General features: G+C 37.0%; 1 protein-coding gene across 1 annotated transcript in view; it reads left to right on the plus strand.

Moving 5' to 3' along the window:
- SEMA3E (semaphorin 3E) overlaps window positions 1–19673 on the plus strand; it is a 248405-nt gene that overhangs the window by 170276 nt on the left and 58456 nt on the right. The window lies entirely within an intron of this gene.

Below are 19673 nucleotides of genomic sequence, written 5' to 3' on the forward strand. Positions count from 1 at the left end.
TTGGTGGCTGTATAGTGTGTCACATTGTGCTTACAACTTGTATTTCCCTGATTAATAAAGGTGAGCATTTTTAATATGTTTTTTGAGGCTTGGAGTTTTTGTCTCACCCTTGAGTTGAAGTCTTTGATTAGTTATTTGAGCTACTTGACAGTTGGCTAATGTGGGTTTGTTGGGAGATTTTATGAGGGAGCAAATGTAAAATATCCAGTCCAGTGTTGAACATAGAGAAAACACTCAGAGAAAAATAATTCCTATTATGGCCCCTTTATTTTGTCTTTTGAAACTGATAGTAAATTTCAAACAAAGGTCCAAAACAAAATTGGGGCATAATGATGGAAGAGAAGAGGAGGACAGGGAGGAAGAATAAAACCAGTATTGCCTGATTATGTTATAGACCCTCTTGTCAATCTAGGTAAGTCCAGGAAAAGTTGTGTTATATAATCTTCATTAGAAGGGAGAATGTAGAGATTAATGGCAAATGCTTTGGATTCAAGAATTACCTGAGTTTTCATTTGTTTCACTGTAATGTAGCTAGATATCTTATAGGGATTTCAGTAATATTGTTTTTATAGAATCAGTAGTGAGAAACAAGTATAAGAATTAAATATCAAATATTTTAAATATTAAATTATAATAAAAATTATATATATGTAAGAAGTTTAGCCCAGTGGTAAAGTCAGTGCTCAATAAAAATTACTTTTATTAACTTTTCCATCTTTGAACTTTGAGATATAATTATGACATAATTAATTATATAAAGGGCATTAAGAACATTTTCTTAGTGTGTGTCCACAGTATACATCCATTGCATAGAAAAAGTAGAAACTTTCTACATGTGGACTTTTGTACCTCATGCCAAAAAAATGTTATCATAATTAATCACTTTTCACATTTATAATGCAGCAATCAGATGATTTCTTTACCTTATATGATGGCTATTGAGTAATGATGGATATTTTGTAGTAGCCACATTTGCCTGCTCTTAGTTGGAAGTGATGTCAAATGGATTCCATTTTTAAATATCCTTTTGAAAGTATCTGAAGAAATTTTGATGTTAATCAAATTCTCTAACTCCAGCGATACATTTAGCATTCACTGAAATTTAATGACTATAAAGAAAAAGAGAGAACATGCTAATCTGGTGGAACTTTCTTGTTTCCAATGATATTTTCACTGATAATTGAGTAACATTATGTGGCTAAGTACTGTGGGTTCCTTACAACAAACTTGAATTTTATTAGTGTCATCAAGTTAACTTAGTTACAGATTTAATCACATGCTATATTACTAATTCATGAACATGAAATAGAACAGTTGTACATAGAGTTAAATTTGATGGCCTAATTAAAATATTGGCTTAATTATTACAATGATGCTTGTTCTAGTCTGGCAAATTGAATTTTGTCAGGTTTTACTTTCTAAAGGAAAATTAAAATATATTTTAAAGTAACTCTATAGTTTTACTCATTTTTTGTGTTAGCTTTTAAAATTCTTCAATGTTATGGATGTATTTTCCTGAAAACTTTGAGCATTTGCCTAGGTGAGACAGCGGGGCAACCAGAGGCAGGGAAGGTGCGTGCAGTTCCCCAGGAATACAGGATTCCCTATGTTCTGCTCATCGCTATGATTTTGCTACAAGAAAGTAAAGAGAAAAGTGATAAAAGAGACTCAAACCAAGTGGAGACCTTCTATTATCCTGATGTAGGAAAAATATCCTCTGGCCAGGCACTTTGGCACCATCCTTTTTTTTTAACTGACATCACTGCCTTCCACAGTGTTTCACACGCTAACCCCATCTTCAGTACCACTGGAGAGCATAGATGTCCCAGTTTTTCTCTCTCCCTAAATATCCTTTCTATTCAGCTTTTGGAGTAAATAAAGAAGCTTCCATGGCCCCCTTTCCCTTCTGTCCAATAAGTTTCCATCTTCTAACATTAACATGTTAAATATGGATTTCCATGGCCATCCATATTTTCATACCTGAAACATCTTTCAGATTTTGGTAGTCTCTATAGACTGATGGATCTTCATATAGATTCAGTTTTATTTCTGGCATAAAGTTCTGCAGCAAAATTAGCAAGCTGTCATTTCATCATAGTTCAACCTCATTAGGAAGTATAGGCCAGGTGCCAGGTGTTTTTGTTCGTTTGCTTTGATGCCCATCACTTCCCACAAGGTAGGAATTATTGCTCTCATACAACAAATGAGGACAGTAAAAAGAAGTTGATTGTTTATTTTTCTTTTCTTTTCTTTTTTTTTTTATTAACATGTCGTTGATATATATCTGTTCACAGGTTTCATGTGAACAACGTCGTGGTTACTACATTTACCCATATTATCAAGTCCCCCCCCACATACCCCAATACAGTCACTGTCCATCAGTGTAGTATGATGCCATAGGGTCACTGTTTGTCTTCTCTGTGCTATACTGCCATCCCCGTGACTTACCTATATTATGCTTGCTAATTATAATGCCCCTAATTCCCTTCTCCCTCCCTTCCCACCCACCCTCCCCAGTCCCTTCCTTTTGGTAACCACTTATCCCTTCTTGGAGTGTGTGAGTCTGCTGCTGTTTTGTTCCTTCAGTTTTGCTTTGTTGTTGTACTCCACAGATGAGTGAAATCATTTGGTACTTGTCTTTCTCCACCTGGCTTATTTCACTGAGCATAATACCCTCTAGCTCCATCCATGTCGTTGCAAATGGTAGGATTTGTTTTCTTCTTATGGCTGAATAATACTCCATTGTGTATATGTACCACATCTTCTTTATCCATTCATCTACTGATGGACACAAATTGCTTTCATGTCTTGGCTGTTGTAAAAAGTGCTGCGATAAACATAGGGGTGCATATGTCTTTTTGAATTAGGATCTTGTTTTCTTTGGGTAAATTCCTAGGAGTGGAATTCCTGAGTCAAATGGTGTTTCTATTTTTAGGTTTTTGAGGAACCTCCATACTGCTTTCCACAATGGTTGAACCAGTTTACATTCCCACCAGTAGTGTAGGAGGGTTCCCCTTTCTCCACATCCTCGCCAGCATTTGTTGTTTCTTGTCTTTTGGATGTTGGCCATCCTAACTGGTGTGAGGTGATATCTCCTTGTGGTTTTAATTTGCATTTCTCTGATGATTAGCGGTGTGGAGCATCTTTTCATGTGCCTGTTAAACATTCAAATTTCTTCTTAAAAGTATCTGTTCAGATCCTCCACCCATTTTTTAGTCAGGTTACTTGTTGTTTGGCTGTTGAGGCATGTGAGTAAAGAAGTTGATTCTTAACGCTGCACAGTAAGTGGCCAAACTTGGGCTTCATTGTCCAAGGCTAAGTTCCTCCTATTACACAGGGCTTCCCTGCATGACACACTGCATCAGGCCTTTTGTATAGTAGGAAGTGCCATAAAAAGAGTCTAATGATGATGGTAATGATTGTGTCCAAACAGGCATCTACCATGGGAGTCTGTGCTCCCTGCTGCTGTTCACCTCGTTCTCTTAGACATCTTCCTTTCTCATCCTCCCATCCTTTCCAATTTCACTTCTTGACACAGTGAAGACCTCACTGCAGTGATATTCACAAGGCAGCACCACGGACTACTCTGTTGTGTGTCCACTTTCATGATACACTGAACCTGGTTCAGGTGAACCTTCTGCTTTCTCCTCTGCTGCTCCCAAACTGCCAAATAGAGGATGTTGTTTGTTACCATTGCCACTCAGATGCGTCTGCCTACTTTGTGGTCAATCATTTTTAGTTCTCTGTGACTCACCTGGCAATTTCCAAGTCAATACTACACTGGAAGTGGGATGAGGGTAAAATAGTATAATAAAAAGAACATAGGCTTTGCAGCAAGACCGATGAAATTTCGAATCTTGGGTTTGCTGCCCACTACTTGCGTGACTGGGTCCAGACTTTACATCTTTAAACTTAAGTTTCCTCATCTGTAAATGTAAGCCTGTATTTTAATAATTAACTTGCCAGAGTTGTATGGGTTTTCTGAGATGATATGTGGGAAAGCAACTGCCCTAAAGTCTGTTACATAGAAATGCACATTTAATGTTAACTATTCTTTTCATGGTGCTTCTCCAATGCTAACTTTCTAGTTCTTAATTCTCTGCATTTGAAAGTTCTTCTTATTGAAAAGGAAATGGAGGCCATAAAGTAAAAGTCCATAACCTTCCTTCTTTCTCGACTTCTAAACTTAAATGTTTGATGCTCCCTTTTCACTCTGTCTCAGATGAAGACATCTCTGAATTCTTCCCTCCAAGACAACTTACTCCACCTATGTGTGTTATCACATCTCTTACCTTCTTTATTATCTTTATCTACCAAATATTCTTTCTTTTTTCCCCCACTCTCTTTCCTTCCAGCACACAAAAGTGTTTAGAGATTTCCATTCTAAAATGAAAATTACAAAGTGAAATGAGAGGAGATTAAGAGGTAAAGTCTGTCAGCTGTAATATAATTGAGCCATGAGGATGTAGTGTACAGTGTAGGGAACATAGTCAATAATACTGTGATGCCTTTGGTGACAGATGGTAACTTTATTGCAGTGACTGTTTAACAATGTATATAAGTATCAAATTACTATACCATACACGTAAAACTAATACAATATTGTATGTCAGTTATTCTTCAATTGAAAAAAAAACACAACAATTAAGCCTCAAACCTACTCTGCGTACAGGTTTATTTTCTGCCTTTGCTGACTCTAGCCTTCCATACAAATGCCTTGGAAGCGCAGTCTGAGCTTGCCATCTCTGTTCCCTCCACTTCTATTGGTTCTTCAGCCCAGCATGCATTTATTTTCAGTTTGCTAAACCTGCTCCTATTACTGTTACTCATGACCTACTAGTTGCCAAGTAACTCTCTCTTTAACTCATCATGTTTCTTTGCTGTATTTGACAGTATTTGCAGTAATTTTTGTAAGGCAGCTTTCCTCCTCTAATGTTTATGACAATTATTTTTTTCATGGTTTTAAAATTTTGAATATTCTGCCTTTTCAGCTCTTTAAATTTTAGTAATTGCAAGAATTCTGTCCTTGGTATGTGTTTTTCTACATTTCATGCTTTCCTTGATACCCTAATTAAGCACATGGCTTTGCCTGCTATCTGTTTGCTGAGTCCTAAATCTTATCTCCAGTCTTGACCTCCATCCAGAACTCTCCACCCACATTTCCTATGCCTTTGGACACCCTTCAGAAATTCCCTAGAGACATTGCAAGGAAACAGCTCCTTTAATAACAAAACACTGAAAATCCAGGTTGACAAAGGAGGGAGAATCTCCATGACAGGGGGAAGACGCAGAGGTACATTACCTTCAGGACTCCCCTTATCCTAAGAGACCAAGAGGCAATCACAGCATTTTGTGCCATGTCTCTAAGACCCTGTATTAGCTCGCATGGTCATGTCTCAACTCACACTGATTCCTTTACTTAGAAAACTCTTACCCATATTCTCTGCTTAGAAAATCCTGACGCATCCTTCAAGACTCAGCTCATACATCACCTCCTCTCTTGATGTTTGTCAACCACCACCGAGTGAACTTAATTACCTCTCCCTTGGATTTACACTGTACTTAAGACAAACCTTAATTATGAGTTATGATTTCTATATGAATGCTGGAGTATCTCTAGGGAAGAGACTGTCATTTCTGTCTCTCTTCTCTCATGGCCCAACATAATCCTGGCAGTAGTTATTGACATCACTCCCTAGACACATATAATAGAGTTAGGAATTCTTACACACTTTCTGGTGGGAACATAAAAATATACAAACTTTGTGTTTCTTTCACTTAAAGTATTCTTACTGTTTAATTTTACACACAGGATAATTCACTTTTATTTGATAAATTAATTCCAGATTCATCCTATGAATTTTAACACATGCAAAGTTTCAGCTAACCACCACCACTGACAGGATCTGGCAAGCTCTCTGAACCCCTCCCCAGCCCTTGGCAACCACTGGCCTCTTCTCCGCCCAATAGTTTTGTGATATTGGGTATGTGATTTAAATAGAATCATACATAAGGCAACTTTAAGTTTGGCTTCTGTTGCTTAGCCAAAAGCATTTGAGATGCATATCAATAGTTCTCTTTCATTGCTGAGGACTGTTCTGTACAATGTACATGTCACAGTTTGCTTAAACATTCACATACTGAGTGGCATTTCGGTCCTTTCCAGCTTTTGGTGACTATGAGTAATGTAGCTTGTGGTAGGCAGAATTTTAAGATGAGCCCCAGGACTAAGCCCTGCATAATCCCCTCCCTCAGAGTGGAAGAATCTGTAATTTGCTCTAAGCACTAGGGCATGGCAGAGGTGATGTGCTGTCCCTCCTGTGATTTGATTCTGTAACGTTGGGGTGGGGAGGAAACGATCCTGCTGTGTATCTAGTCCCTCATCAGCTGACTTTAGCTGGCAGTTGCTGAACTCTGTCAGTAGGTGGCGCAGAGGAGGAAGCTGACCATGGTTCTCGTATGGCTCCTTGTCCAGGTTTCTAGAGAATGGACATTTTTTCAACACTGCTCAGCCCCTGTGGTTTTCTTCAGTGTGAGGTGTTCAGTGGACACCCTTTCTCCAGCACGGGGCTGCAGCTCGCAGTTCTGGCAGAAGCAGCACGGGAGGTGGAGCACGCGGGCCTGCGCCCAGCCAGGGCAGAGGGCGTGCGCACATCCTCGTCAGCCTGCATGCTGGCAGGGGCCCATGGCTGTCCAGAGAGCCACCCGCCTTCCCGCTGTTCCCGGGGTGCTGGTTCTGCGGAGGGAGTCCTCTGTGAGTGTAAGTTCCCCAGTTACGTGACTTTCTCTTCGAGCCTGAAGGTCGCTCTGCTTGCGGGGGGACAGGGAACCAGCTCAGACCTGGTCCACTGCGAAAGCCTCCACCATCCAGGGCCAGGCAACCGCACGGTCTAAAAGGAGGCCTGAACAGCCCCTCGTGTTTTCTTTCCCAAGCCTTCCTTTCATCTTTATAGTTGCTCTTCTATCATCACTTAATAGTTGTTTATATTGAACTTTCCTTGTTTAACTCACTATATCATTTTTTTGTCCCTTCATTGGATCCAGACTGATACAGAGGATAACCTACCCCCTCCACCGCTGCAGAGCCACTTTCTTGCTGATTTCCTGTTGAAATTACTGAAAGGAGTTTACCATAGTGGTAAACTTGCACCAGCGTGTGCTCCTAGAGTGAAGAGTGCCTACAGATGCCAGAAGGTCCAAGAATCTTTTCTGGGCTGTGATGCAGCACCAGATTGGAAGAAGGCACATAGGGTTAAATAGTACTACTTGACAGAGCCAGTAGTACTTCTCTGCTTGCCAGGACCATCTGGGAAGGGCTGAGGGGTTTACACATCACTTACATGATGCCGAGACTGGCCTTAACATAAAGGTGTAGGCGAGAAGGTGAAAACACAAACACCAAACCGCACAAACGAGAAACTGACTCCTAGGGTAGCAGCTTTAGCAAACGCACACACAAACGAACAAGTACAAACACAGCTGGCTCTGCTGAGTTTCCCTTTCGGAAGCTGGAGGACCCCATCCCTTTCCCCTCAGGGGTAGAATCACTGTTGGGATCATATAAAATGTGCATCAGCTAAATATGTGAGAAGAAAAAAAGAACAGGACACTGAGATAGCTAAATGGAGGGTTGTTCACCACATTCCAAGACAAAACCTGGCTGGTAGAAGCATCTTCACTCCAGCAAAGTCTAAATAAAAAATCAGCAAACCTCAGGGCTAAAGAAAAGGTTCAGCACCTGAAATATCACAGCAGTGGAGACCAAAAAGTACTTATTAAAGAAATGGAAATAGAATGAACTATTTAATGTGTTTGATGGCCAAGTAAACTCAATATACCATGAGCTCTATGAAAAAAGCTATCAGAGATGCTCTAAAGATTGAAGGGAAATGTAACAGCCTCAACAGTGGTTCTCTCTAAATATTAGCATTATAGGAAAGCATTATTTTCAGCTTTAATACATTTTTGTTGTCCATTTTCTTCCAGAGTCATGATTATGGATTTAATAGTAACGATATTATTCAGTCATTTATAGTCATTCAAGTTATTGCCTCTCCTTTGTAAAGAATTCAATGAACAGAGTCAAATGGAAAGTGTTTCTGCAACATTTCCCCAGTCTCATTCCCTTCCCCAGGCTGAATCACTGCCGCCAGCTTGGGTTGTGTCTTTACGATCTTTTCTCTCTTTCTCTCTGGAAGGACATGACCCAAACCGACAGCAGTCCCTCTTCTTCTCCAGGCCTCAGTGTTCTCCTCCATAAAGTGGAGCTGATAATAGTACTTTATGTCATTGCAAGGATGGGCTTAGTCAGTCTAAGTAAAGCCCCTTGAGAGTGCTCCACGCACAGTAAGTGTTACCGAATTGTCAGCTGTCACGGTCACCAGCAGCCGCAGCCACACCCACAGTGTCATCTCATTCCTTTAACTTCTGCAGTGGCACCAACTATTGCCATCACATGTTTGTTCACAAATCTGAATTCTGGTTCTTAACATATCTTCTGATAGACTATACCAGGTTTCTATTAGGTCCTGCCATTTAAAAAGTACCCAAATCAGTAAATTAGGTGCACTCCTAATATGAAATATATCATGTTCCCTTGACACCCTATTCTTCCCTTCCTTTCTAGGTGCTCCTTATCACAGCTAAAAAATATCACTCTTTTCCTTTTCACCCATGCTTAAAACCTCAGTGTGGTGTTGTCAACCTCGCTTTCTCCCCAGAAGAGCCAGTAGCAAGATCCTTTCAGCTGTGTCTGTAAACCGTCTTTCTGGTTCATTCTTCCTGCTCTTCGGCCAGAACCGTCAGCCCCCAGACTGCTTCCCCTGGCTTCCCCACAGTCCTCTCTTGCTCTTCAGTCTAGCTCCATCTCTGCCGCCAAATTAACTTTGCCAAACAGTAAGTCTTTTCAAAACATCCATGGTGTACCATTGTACATCGAGGGAGCCAAGTCCAATCGCCTTATCTGAGAAGGCCCATGTCCCTCACAATCCGGCTTTAAAGTCCTTTCCCCATTGTCCCTCCCTCCTGCTTACTCAGCTCTGCAAATGTGGCTATAGTCACTCCTTTCCTACCCAGTCCTTCATCATGAAGCATTTTGTTTTTTTTCTCCTTCTAGAATACCTTCTTGTAGGAGAGTGGTTAAGCAACTTAGGAATTAGAGCTTCCTAACACTAACTGTGTGATTTGGAATAAGTTTCTCAATATCTCTGAGCCTCAAAAATGTATTTCTAAAATGAGGATAAAATTGTCTCTCATAAGGTCATAGTAACAATGAAACAAACAAATAAGCAGAGTTCTTAGCACAATACCTGAGACAGAATGAGTGTTCCTAGCATAACGTTCTATCAACTTTTTTTTGTTTTGTTTGTTTCTTAGATAAACATCCCAGAATATCACCAGTTCCTCCCCCAGCCCAGACCACTCTGCCTCCAGGACTAGAATTAGGTTTAATTTCCTGTTCTCATAAGAGCTTGTGCTTTATTCCAGGACTCTGCACACTGAGGCACTTGTTATACTAACTGTGTTTCCCTATCTAGAGCCCGGAAGACACAGTTTCTGTCTTGAGATGTTCTTTGAGGGGTCACTGTGCATTTAAATATGTACCTTAAAGATTTGTGATAAGCAATAAAGGAGAGTGTTTAGGTGAAAGGGTTGTGTGTCCCGTGTTCTGCAGAAATGAATTGTCACCTTTGGAGCATGTAGCCCAGCGCTGTGCCCAGAGCAGTGAAGGGCACACTGAAGTGCTGTCTTAGGGAGTGGAGGTTAGGTACAGTGTTTATTTATATTCCGTTATCATGCCGATCATGCCATGTTAGTGAAATATGCTGGTTGTCTCTTAAGTCTGTTATCTGTCTGTTGTGGTCTATTCTGTATCTATAGGCATGAGCCTCCAGAATAACCATTACAAAAAAAAAATGCTAAAGATATGCTCACATCCCTTTTATGTCTGTGTAATAAGCTAATTTTTGTGGTTTGATATGGGGAGGAATGTGATGGAAGGAAAAAGGTGGAGCAGATTCTCACACTCAAGACTAGGCCATGAAACAGGGTTTCAAGCATACTGCAGATTAGACGGGGACCTGGGAGTCACAGAATCAGAAAGGGTTTCATTATTACTGGCTTTGAAAATGATTTCAGAATTCTCATCTCTAGCTACATACGAACACTACAATGTAGAGACATTTCCTCATATGTATATTTCCTCTTTCCCTGAGAAAAAGCCAGGAATCCCTTAGTTTAGACTCCTCTCATAAGTATGAAAGACTTTGCCCATCAAGCCCATTTTCCAAAATTTCTTTTGTTGACACTATTAACTCCAAGAGCTGTATGGTGCCAGCCAGGGCTGAATGACACATCGGCTGTTGCAGAAAGCGTCCTTTCCCTCGCAGCTGTCCAGTTCGTACTGTGCAGATGGTGGCTTATTTTTCCTTTTACCAGCAGTTCTTTTCTTTCTTCTCTACACAGGACTGTGACCCTTTGTGACAACATCTGACTCAGTCAGCAGTAGGAACACTCATAGGATTGAGGAGTTTTCAAATGTGTCCAAGTGAAAGGGAGCAGGGCTTCAGAAGCGAGGAATTGCTGTGAAGGCTGTCTGCATACTAAAGAGGGGCGATGACTTCCTTCCCATGAAAAGTAGATATTTATAGTTTTATAAAAAGCATCTTTGTCCTCAAAAAAGAATTTTGATTCTTGCTTCATTGTGTGTGGTCAGAATAACAGTGAGAGTAGTCAAACCCAGTGAAGGTGGACAGGAAGCAGCATGGAAGAGAAATCCAGATCTTAAAGCTACCTCGAGTCAAGATGGCTCATTTCTTGTAAATGTCTAAATACTTCCATCCTTCAGTTAAAGTTTTGAAAGTATTCATGTTTATTCAGATTATTTCTAGCATTCTCCAATATTAATATTAATATTAAATTAATAGCAAAGAACACTCTCATATTAATATCTCCTATTTAAATGTTATACATTCAAACATATAAATGGTTACTTTGTCATATATAGATCATATATATGAGTGATCATATATATATACCACATAGTTTATCTAAGGAACAGACCCATTTAATTCAATTGCTTATTGCACATCACATGCACTCATTTTATCATACAGTATACAGAAGTATCAGAAATTAAACATCTTCTTACACTGAACAAATATTTCCCAAAAGTATTTTTATACATAATGCTTCCTAAAATATCTATACATGTCCATGTATAGATAAGATAGTTAAGGACAGCATGTCTATAACTGCTCCAAAACGAGACAATCATTGTTATATTCACCTACAGGTTTTGGCTTTTTATTAAGCAGCTGAAATTATGAAATCTAGACCATGATACCAATTACTGCAAAATTTTGTTTTCTTCGGTCTTTTTATGTACATCCCTGCTTTAAATACTGTATAATTTGTTTACATAAAGAGAGTCCAAGTTAGCTTCCTGAGTAATTTATTAAGGAATGGTTTAGCAGTTTCACTCTGAGTTGTAAATTTGAAGTCAGATTATTAACTGGGTATTTCAGTTAGGGATTGATCAGACATATGTGATAGAATTTCTATCACATTAAGTTTGACTTCTTCCACAATCAACCATAGATAATGATAAGATAAATGAATCAATTCAGAACCAATGCTGTAATTATAAGAAGACTGGCTGTGCTGGTTTTTCGAACAATTACAATACCAAAGTTCTTTACTTAATCTCAGAACTAGGTATTTAATAATAATATGACATTTTCTAATGTGGCTTTACAAGATATTTCCAAAAAATATCCCCAATATTCAGCTCTTTATATTCTTAGGCTCGTTTAGGGCTTATTTCAATTCATCGTGAACAATCCCATTTTTGTCCAGTAGGTACCTTCAAGTGAGGGATTGCCCTAATAGTTTTGATAGCATCTTTGCTTTCTAGAATGAGAAGATACTCCAAGACTACATTGTACGTTTAAGGCTCCATACCATTTTTAAAATTTGTTTTGTGATCTTTTATTGATTTGTATGAGTCCATTTTGTAATAAAGAAAAAAGAAAGCTTTTGTTTTTTATTTGAGTAAAAAGAGGTTTATGGGTTTTTTTCCATGTAAGTTTTTTTTTCCTAGAATGTTCAAGTTGTATTGTTTATCAGTCTTTTTGTTATCTGAATTTTGTGTGTTATTTTAAGAGGCCTTTGCCACACCTAGGTTTACATACAAAACTTTTACACCGTTTTCTGTTCCTTGTATAATCTTATTATGTTTAAATTGCTGATCAATTTGGAATTTGGCTACAGGGCTATAGGACATGAGGTAGTAATCAAACTTTATTTTTTTCCAGATGGCAATCAGTTGTCCAAACATCATTTATTGAATAATCCATCATTTATCCATAGTGCTTTGAAATACTATCCGTATTAATGTGCATTCTTATACCATATTGGCTTCTTAGAATATAGAACAAGGTTTTAAAGTTAACTGTAAAACATAAACCACAAAGTAATGCTGAATAAGTTTAGCATTATGTACCCCTGGATTTGATATAAAATACCTGGTTGCAAACCTTACGTTTTGTAAGAGATCAGCTTTGTCTTCATATATGGGTATGTCATGTGCTCAGATTTTCTAGTTCTATGGCTTCTCAAGGGCCTTTTTTATTAATTCTTTCCTCTGATTCTCACAACAGCCATAGGATATAGCAGCATGGAAATATTATTTCATCTGTTTTACAAGTGTTGAAACTGAGGTTGAAGGTGGCTGTGGACTTTAGCAGGATCATCAGAGACTTTCGTATCTTCACTTGGGTAACTTCCTAAAACATCTTGACCGTCATTCCAGTTCCTGTTCCTGTTCTCATTCTCCTTCCTCTTCCTGCCAGTTAATGAGAAGATACCAGAGACTTCATTTTATTTCTGCCATTGAAGTGGTGTATTTGTCTAATATGATTCACTATTAAAATGTAGTAGTTATCAGTCATTAGTGTGTAGTTAATATACAGATGAATGACAAAATTTTAGCCTACTGTGTTATGTATTAGTTCAGTCACCTGTTCTTCATTAAATTGATAATTAGAGAGGCTACTTTGCTTCATTTTGATGGGCTTTCAAAGGAATAACATACACCATGCTTCCTGAATTCAGTACTGGCTGAATGCTTGGAACATTGTAGGCTTCTTAAATGTATGTTGAATTATCCAAATGTCCATAATGACAGTGCAGTGACAATAATGCTATAATAAGAATGTAAAATTTATGAAACTCTTCTGATTTTTACAGAAACAAATATTTAATGAAAGTTTAAAACATTTTTAAAAATTCAGAAAAAAAAAGAATGTACCCTGGTCCATTGGAGAAATTTTGCTTGGGGAAGTCATGGAGAATATCGGCAAAGCCATTCTTCAATTTCATTTTCTCCTTAAGTAAGAGTTGTGTTGTAGAGAAAAGGAAGAAGTGAATTTCCTTTATTCAAGGGAAAATGTAGAGAAAGTGCATTAATATTATCATGCATACAACTTTTAAAGAAAATCAGCAGCTTATGCTGCTAGAGCTTTGACTGGATGGTGGAAGTCAAGAGGGATAAAGCCTAAGATCAAACCATGAAGATCCTGAAGGACCATTATACTAATAAGAAGCACCAAAGGTTATGTTCAGAGGGAGAATGACATTTTATTTGAGGCGGTGATAAAGAAGAGGTAAGAGCAAGGATGATGCTGTTTTCCAATAAAAGCAGGCATTAGGACAGAATGACAATTAAAGTGGAAAGAGTATTTGCTTCCGGTACTCTCACCACGCCCAGGCATACATACCCAGTAGAGGTGCTATCAATGTGAATTTTAAGAGAATATTGGCATAAAGTGAGGTCATGGAGGGAGAGGAGAAGAGTGGAAGCCTGAAGCAATCATTAAGGCATACACAAAAGAGGGGGAAAGGTGATTCTGCCTCCAAATACAGGTTTAAGCAAATGCTTATTTAAAAATTCAGTACAACTGAATTAGAATTTACTTAAATGTGTGTGCTTTAAAAAAATTTTGGTAGCAGCTGCAAGTTCTTACAATAATATTAAAGGAAATGAAGTGTTTGCATATATAATTTAATAAATAAAGAACCAAATAATAATAAAATAAATTTATTTTTCTTTAAGAAAAAGATCTTACTGTATGTTTTCAAACTTTGATTATGCTTTAAGTACCTTATAAAGGACACTCAACCATGCCCTCCAACAGAGGCATATATACCCTTCTCCACTTACAGTGGTGGGTAGGCTGGTTAGTACTGTCCCATGATGTGGAACTAGAAGTTAGAAGATACTCTTTGAGACTTGCAAGGCCTCACCCTGCCTCTGATTCTTCATCTGTAAAAAGAAGATAATATTTCTGAACAATGTTACTGACCCTGTCTTACTTCATAGGCTTATTTTTAGGGTGAAACAAAATAATATGTGCAACAGTACTTCTTAAATTTTAAAGTATTATACAAGCATATGTACTAATTTTTAAGAGAGAAAAGTGAAAAGAAAAAAAGCAATAAAAATGCAAAACTATCAGCCTTAATGTCAAAACACTACTTACAGTTTCAATTCCTTTTTGTATTTTTTCCTGCTTGTTTGTTCAGCCTTTGGGAAATGTTTCAAGTATTCTGTAATTTTTTTATTGCTTGGAAAAGAACAGGAAAAAATGTATAGTGAATTAAATTCAAAATTAATTTATGATACAGCTTATTAGATAGTTGTTATGTAAATAATTAAAGTGCATGTTATGGCTATTTATTCTAGACATTCACATATCAAAGCTGCATCTTTTTTCAATGTTGGCAGATATATGTGTATGTGCCTTGTATATTTTACTACTTTTCCTTTCAACCTTAGAAATATCTAATAAAATATAGGTGACTATTTGATTCCCTAAAGTATTTGCTAATGTTCTAGTTTTCCTCTGACACCTTTCAGAATATACCATTGACACTAAGGGCAAGAATAGTATTAAACGTTTTACCAAGCTTATTTAATAATACAAAACTCATTTAATCGGCATCACATTTACTACTTGATGTGGAACGAGTTACACCTACTGAAAATAGCTTATGATGGGCTTCCTGGGGTCTGCACTATCACCTCGAGACATAAAGGGGAAAACTCCTGGGAAGGTCTACCATGCATTCTTTACAAACACGTTTTTGAAGAGCACATGCATATGCCCCCATCTTTAAACTACAAGTCCTGCTTTCTCTCAAGCACAAGAAGACCTATTGAAAAACCCCGTTTCACACTGAAACAGAAAGTGCAGCCCACACTGTTAATACTTGGGATGTCTTGTAAATTTAAGCCACATTACTCAGAAAGAAATTCCAGCTGTTAAAATACAGATAGTGGAAAGCCAGTGTAAGTCATGGCTAACATTCTCAATAGGGTTAAACACCAACATTGCACATGACTTGAACCATAAAAGCAATTGCTTCAGGGTCATTGACAATGTCATCATGCCTCAAGTTCTCTTTTGGTTTGGTTGCTGAATTCCACTGCTTGGAAGAAAATCGTATTACTCACTTTTTAGTATTTTGTTGGATTGTGCACTAAATTAAACACTGCCTTTAAGACCATAACAGACTCCCAAAATAATGTGAGAAATTTCATTCTTGAACTTATTGTGAATTTTGAAGTTAGCTTGATCTATGGGAAACAGAGCAATGGAAGTTTGGGGTTTGCCTGCTTTCCATCCTATCAATATTAGCCAGTCTATGATAAATTTTCTTTCTTTTTACTTCTTCTCAACAATTTCCGCATCTTAGTTTTCAAAGTTGCAAAACGAACATATTGAGTCCTGAGGAATTAAGATGAATTAGATCAGTGTATCTTTCTGTCACATGTAGCTTAACAAGATAAAGAAAGCCTCTGCTGTAAAGTCATGGAACAGAAGATCAATTAATTTATTAAAAACTGCCAAGTTAGTTTGATAAAAATTAATAACTCAGTCTTGATTCTCAATTCATTATTGAAATTTCATGATCATACACCACAGTATCAAGAAAATACCTTACTCTCATTTTTTTTTTCAAATCACCCATTGGGAAAAGAGAAGCATTAGCTAACAAATGATTGTACCTCTATGTCACACCTCCATATCACTTCAGATTACATATTGTCATTAATAAGGTCTTTGGAGATTAAATAAATCATCTTTATAACTCTTCAGTTTTTGATTTTACTGTTTTAGCTGCCATTAGATATTAAATTGTTATATCTATATTTATCCTAGTCTTTGATATATTAATCCTGGAAAGAATCTATTATAAGTTATGAAACTATATATAAAAATATATTGTCCTCATTAAACAGGCAGGAAAATTAAGAACATATCAATTCTTTCTTTCGTTGTGTTGCCAAATTAATCAGTTTTTCCTAAGCCAATGGCAATTAAAATTTAGAAATAATAGAGCAATGATGTTGCTCTAAAGGTAGCCTTAAGAAAGCATACACAGCATAGCATAGCATAATAATTTGTACTTACTGTCTAGTTTCAAATCCATACATACCTATCCACAGCTGCTTTGTGAGTTTTTTTAAATCTATGAGAAAATAGTCACGGCCCACACAACACAAGAGAGAAGAAAACAATTTGTTCCTGGAAAGGAAGTGTCTATTCAAACAACAGAAACAGTTGTGCATTTATTATATGCCAGGTATTTTATTTGATACAGGCAATCAAAGGTAAATGTCACATGAGCAATATCCTCAAGGAAACCTTGCAAACCGGTAGGGAAGAGAATCAAACATACTATTATAATACAGAGAGTAAATGATATACAAAAGGGATTCATGTGATGATCTGGGAGGATACAAAAAGCAAAAGGAAGTGATTCTAGGGCTGACAGAGGCGTCAGACAGGATTCCTCATGGTGATTAGGTCTGTGCTGAGTTTTTTATATTATATGAGCATTATTATCCTAAACACACTGATAAGCCCAAGTAAGAGATATTCAGAAACCTGCATGTAGTTCAGAATGTTGTCTGACACACAAACTGAAGGAGCAGTTACAGAACTTCCAAGTGTCCAAAGCAACTCTTGGTTATTTTGTTACAAATATGATCTTCAAAACACGTATTATGATGGTCCTCAAATTTAAGAAGCATTACACTCTACAATCCCATTTGACATTGTCTTCCATTTTTGTATTATTGTATAAAATAATTCTGTGTTATAATATGTATTATTGTACTCCTGGGGTATCATTAATCAGTGTATGGATGAAGTTACTATATCCTCTAAAGAGTTGGACTTTTCATCTCTTTGTACCTAAAGAAAATTGTGCTTATCTAAAGCAGGGATGTTCCAGTAATTTGCCTTCCTTCTCTTTTTAGTTACTCGTGGGCTAAAAATGAGAAACAGCAGAAGACATCATTTTAAAAATTTAAATGATAGCTATGTCTATCCTTTATTCAAAAATAATGCATTTTTATAGTGATGTAAAAAACTGAAAAGTTTAATATCTTTTTCATTATTTTAAACTCTTTGTTGAGGTAGTTTCAGCCATTAATCAAGTAAATGAAAAAGATAAGTATTTGAAGTCTTCTGGAGAAAGATGGTAAGATTTCACTCAAGTTTGGACCTGAGGCATTGATCTCTGAGAATGTATGAGTATCACTATTCATTACTCATGTATTCTCAGTTTCCAATTTGAGGTTTCATGAAAGAGTATGTCCTTTAATAGAGTCAAATAGATTTACATATTACACAGAATTGTACCTAACCAAAAATTCTAACTAAAAACTCCAGCTGATTCTGGGTTCCACTTAATTATTTTCAGACTGTTAGGGTTATACGTTTCTTTCTGAGTAGTTTCCTATTGATTCAGTCAATTTCTCTTGCAAGTGGAAGACATTTTAGAATGCAAACTGTTATGTTATATAATTAATTCCTCAGACACATGCTGAATGAAATTCACCCATCAACAATAGCCTCTGGATCCTACATTACCATTTATACTTGGAAAAACCTGTGACTTGTCTTCAGAAACTGTGACTTCATTTCCCTCACCTAACTCTGCAGTTATTAAAAATCTGAGATTCTCTTGATCTTAGAATTCCTAGTTTGTATTTTCTGTTTCACCCACTTAACAGTTTAAATTCAAGTGAATATATTGTACTGCCTTGAATAAACAAACAACATACTTGTTTTTCTTTTGCAGTTTCAGTTTTAGTGTTTAAGGTGTCTAATTATGTCTGCTGGATAAATCAACTTCATTAGTCATTAAAGGTAAAAAGTTGAGTCTACCAGAATTTTGAAGTTATAGAAGTCTTGCTTTAAGAGAGCAGTTCGATATATGTCTTCAATGCTTTTCAGTAACCAAACATTTGGACACTTGACTATGTTAAAACAAATAAAATATGTATACCCTACCTATTTTTCCCAAATATTCCTCCAAGTAGTGGTGACTCAAGGGTCCAGCAGGTACTACATTCACACCCTTGATCACTTCCTCCTCCGTATAATAGTGTGGGTCTGTACTGCAAATTTAGATGAAACCCCTTTAGTGTAAGTGTGAGCTGGCCAGACCCATAGTCTCTCTCATTTGGAGAAAAGTTTTCTTCTCGTGTCATTGCAAATTTGTCATCTGTGGGAAGTAAACACAAAAAGTCTCAAGTTATTTACTGGCATTCTTGCTCTGTACTAATTTGTATAAAGTGTCTGTATAGATAAAACTCTCCTTTTCTGGCTTAAAATATCAGTTTAGCAACACCTTTAGGTCAGGAGGCCACATTTGTTCTGTAGGCTACAGTTCAATTCCAAGGGTAAGACTGAAGGGTAACACAGACTCTGCATTTGCCAGAATCGTTTTAGAATGGAAGGATCAGAATGCTGATTTTAGATTATCATAGAATGAGAAGAATGTGTCAAATAAGAAAGGTGAGGTAAGGGCAGGAGAGAGAATGTGGAGTGAATGGGAGACAAGCAAAGTCAAGATCAAGTTTGAGAAAAACGCATGCAACTTTCAGAGGTTACTCAGAACTTGAAGATTGTTTATAGGTTCATGATTCACAGATAGGCAGAGCTATTCATAGATGCCATGGGAAGTTATCAACACATTATCTGTTGCAACATAGTTATTTTTCTACAAAATTTTTGTATTGATTTTTTGTCACTTTCCCAATTTCTTTCTTTTACCCAAACCATTTATAGCACACTTAATGGAGATTAATTATAAAAATATCCATCAATGAGAATTTTGAAATCTGAGGACATTCAGTGAAAAATTCTGTAGTTATGTGCTTGCAAAAGGAACCAATAAAGTAGTAGTTTTTTATAGAAATATTTATTTTCAGTATCTCATTTGTGTGAGTCCTAGCTGCAAAATTGCTCATAATATGGCATTTATTTATGCATCTCTATTCCAGTATTTATTTATGAGTAATCATTTTCTAAATTATTAAATAAATACTAGGTGTCTGTATAGAGAAGATGTGAAGAATAAAAATGATTGGAAATAAATAATCCAAATTGTTGATAGAAAAGTTTTTCATTTTTTTTTCTTACAGACTCTTCAAAAAAATCAATATTGACCTTAGTGGAATAAAAAAAGCCCATTACCCTGTTTACTATTGAACTTTCCTTTTTAAGTAACCCTTTTCCAGCAAGTTTCCATTCCTTTGGATACCTAACTCACATCTCAGATACCACATCTCAGAATGCTAAAATGCTATATGATCA

The sequence above is a fragment of the Manis javanica genome, chromosome 6, assembly GCF_040802235.1.
Source record: "Manis javanica isolate MJ-LG chromosome 6, MJ_LKY, whole genome shotgun sequence".
Taxonomy (NCBI): Eukaryota; Metazoa; Chordata; class Mammalia; order Pholidota; family Manidae; genus Manis; species Manis javanica.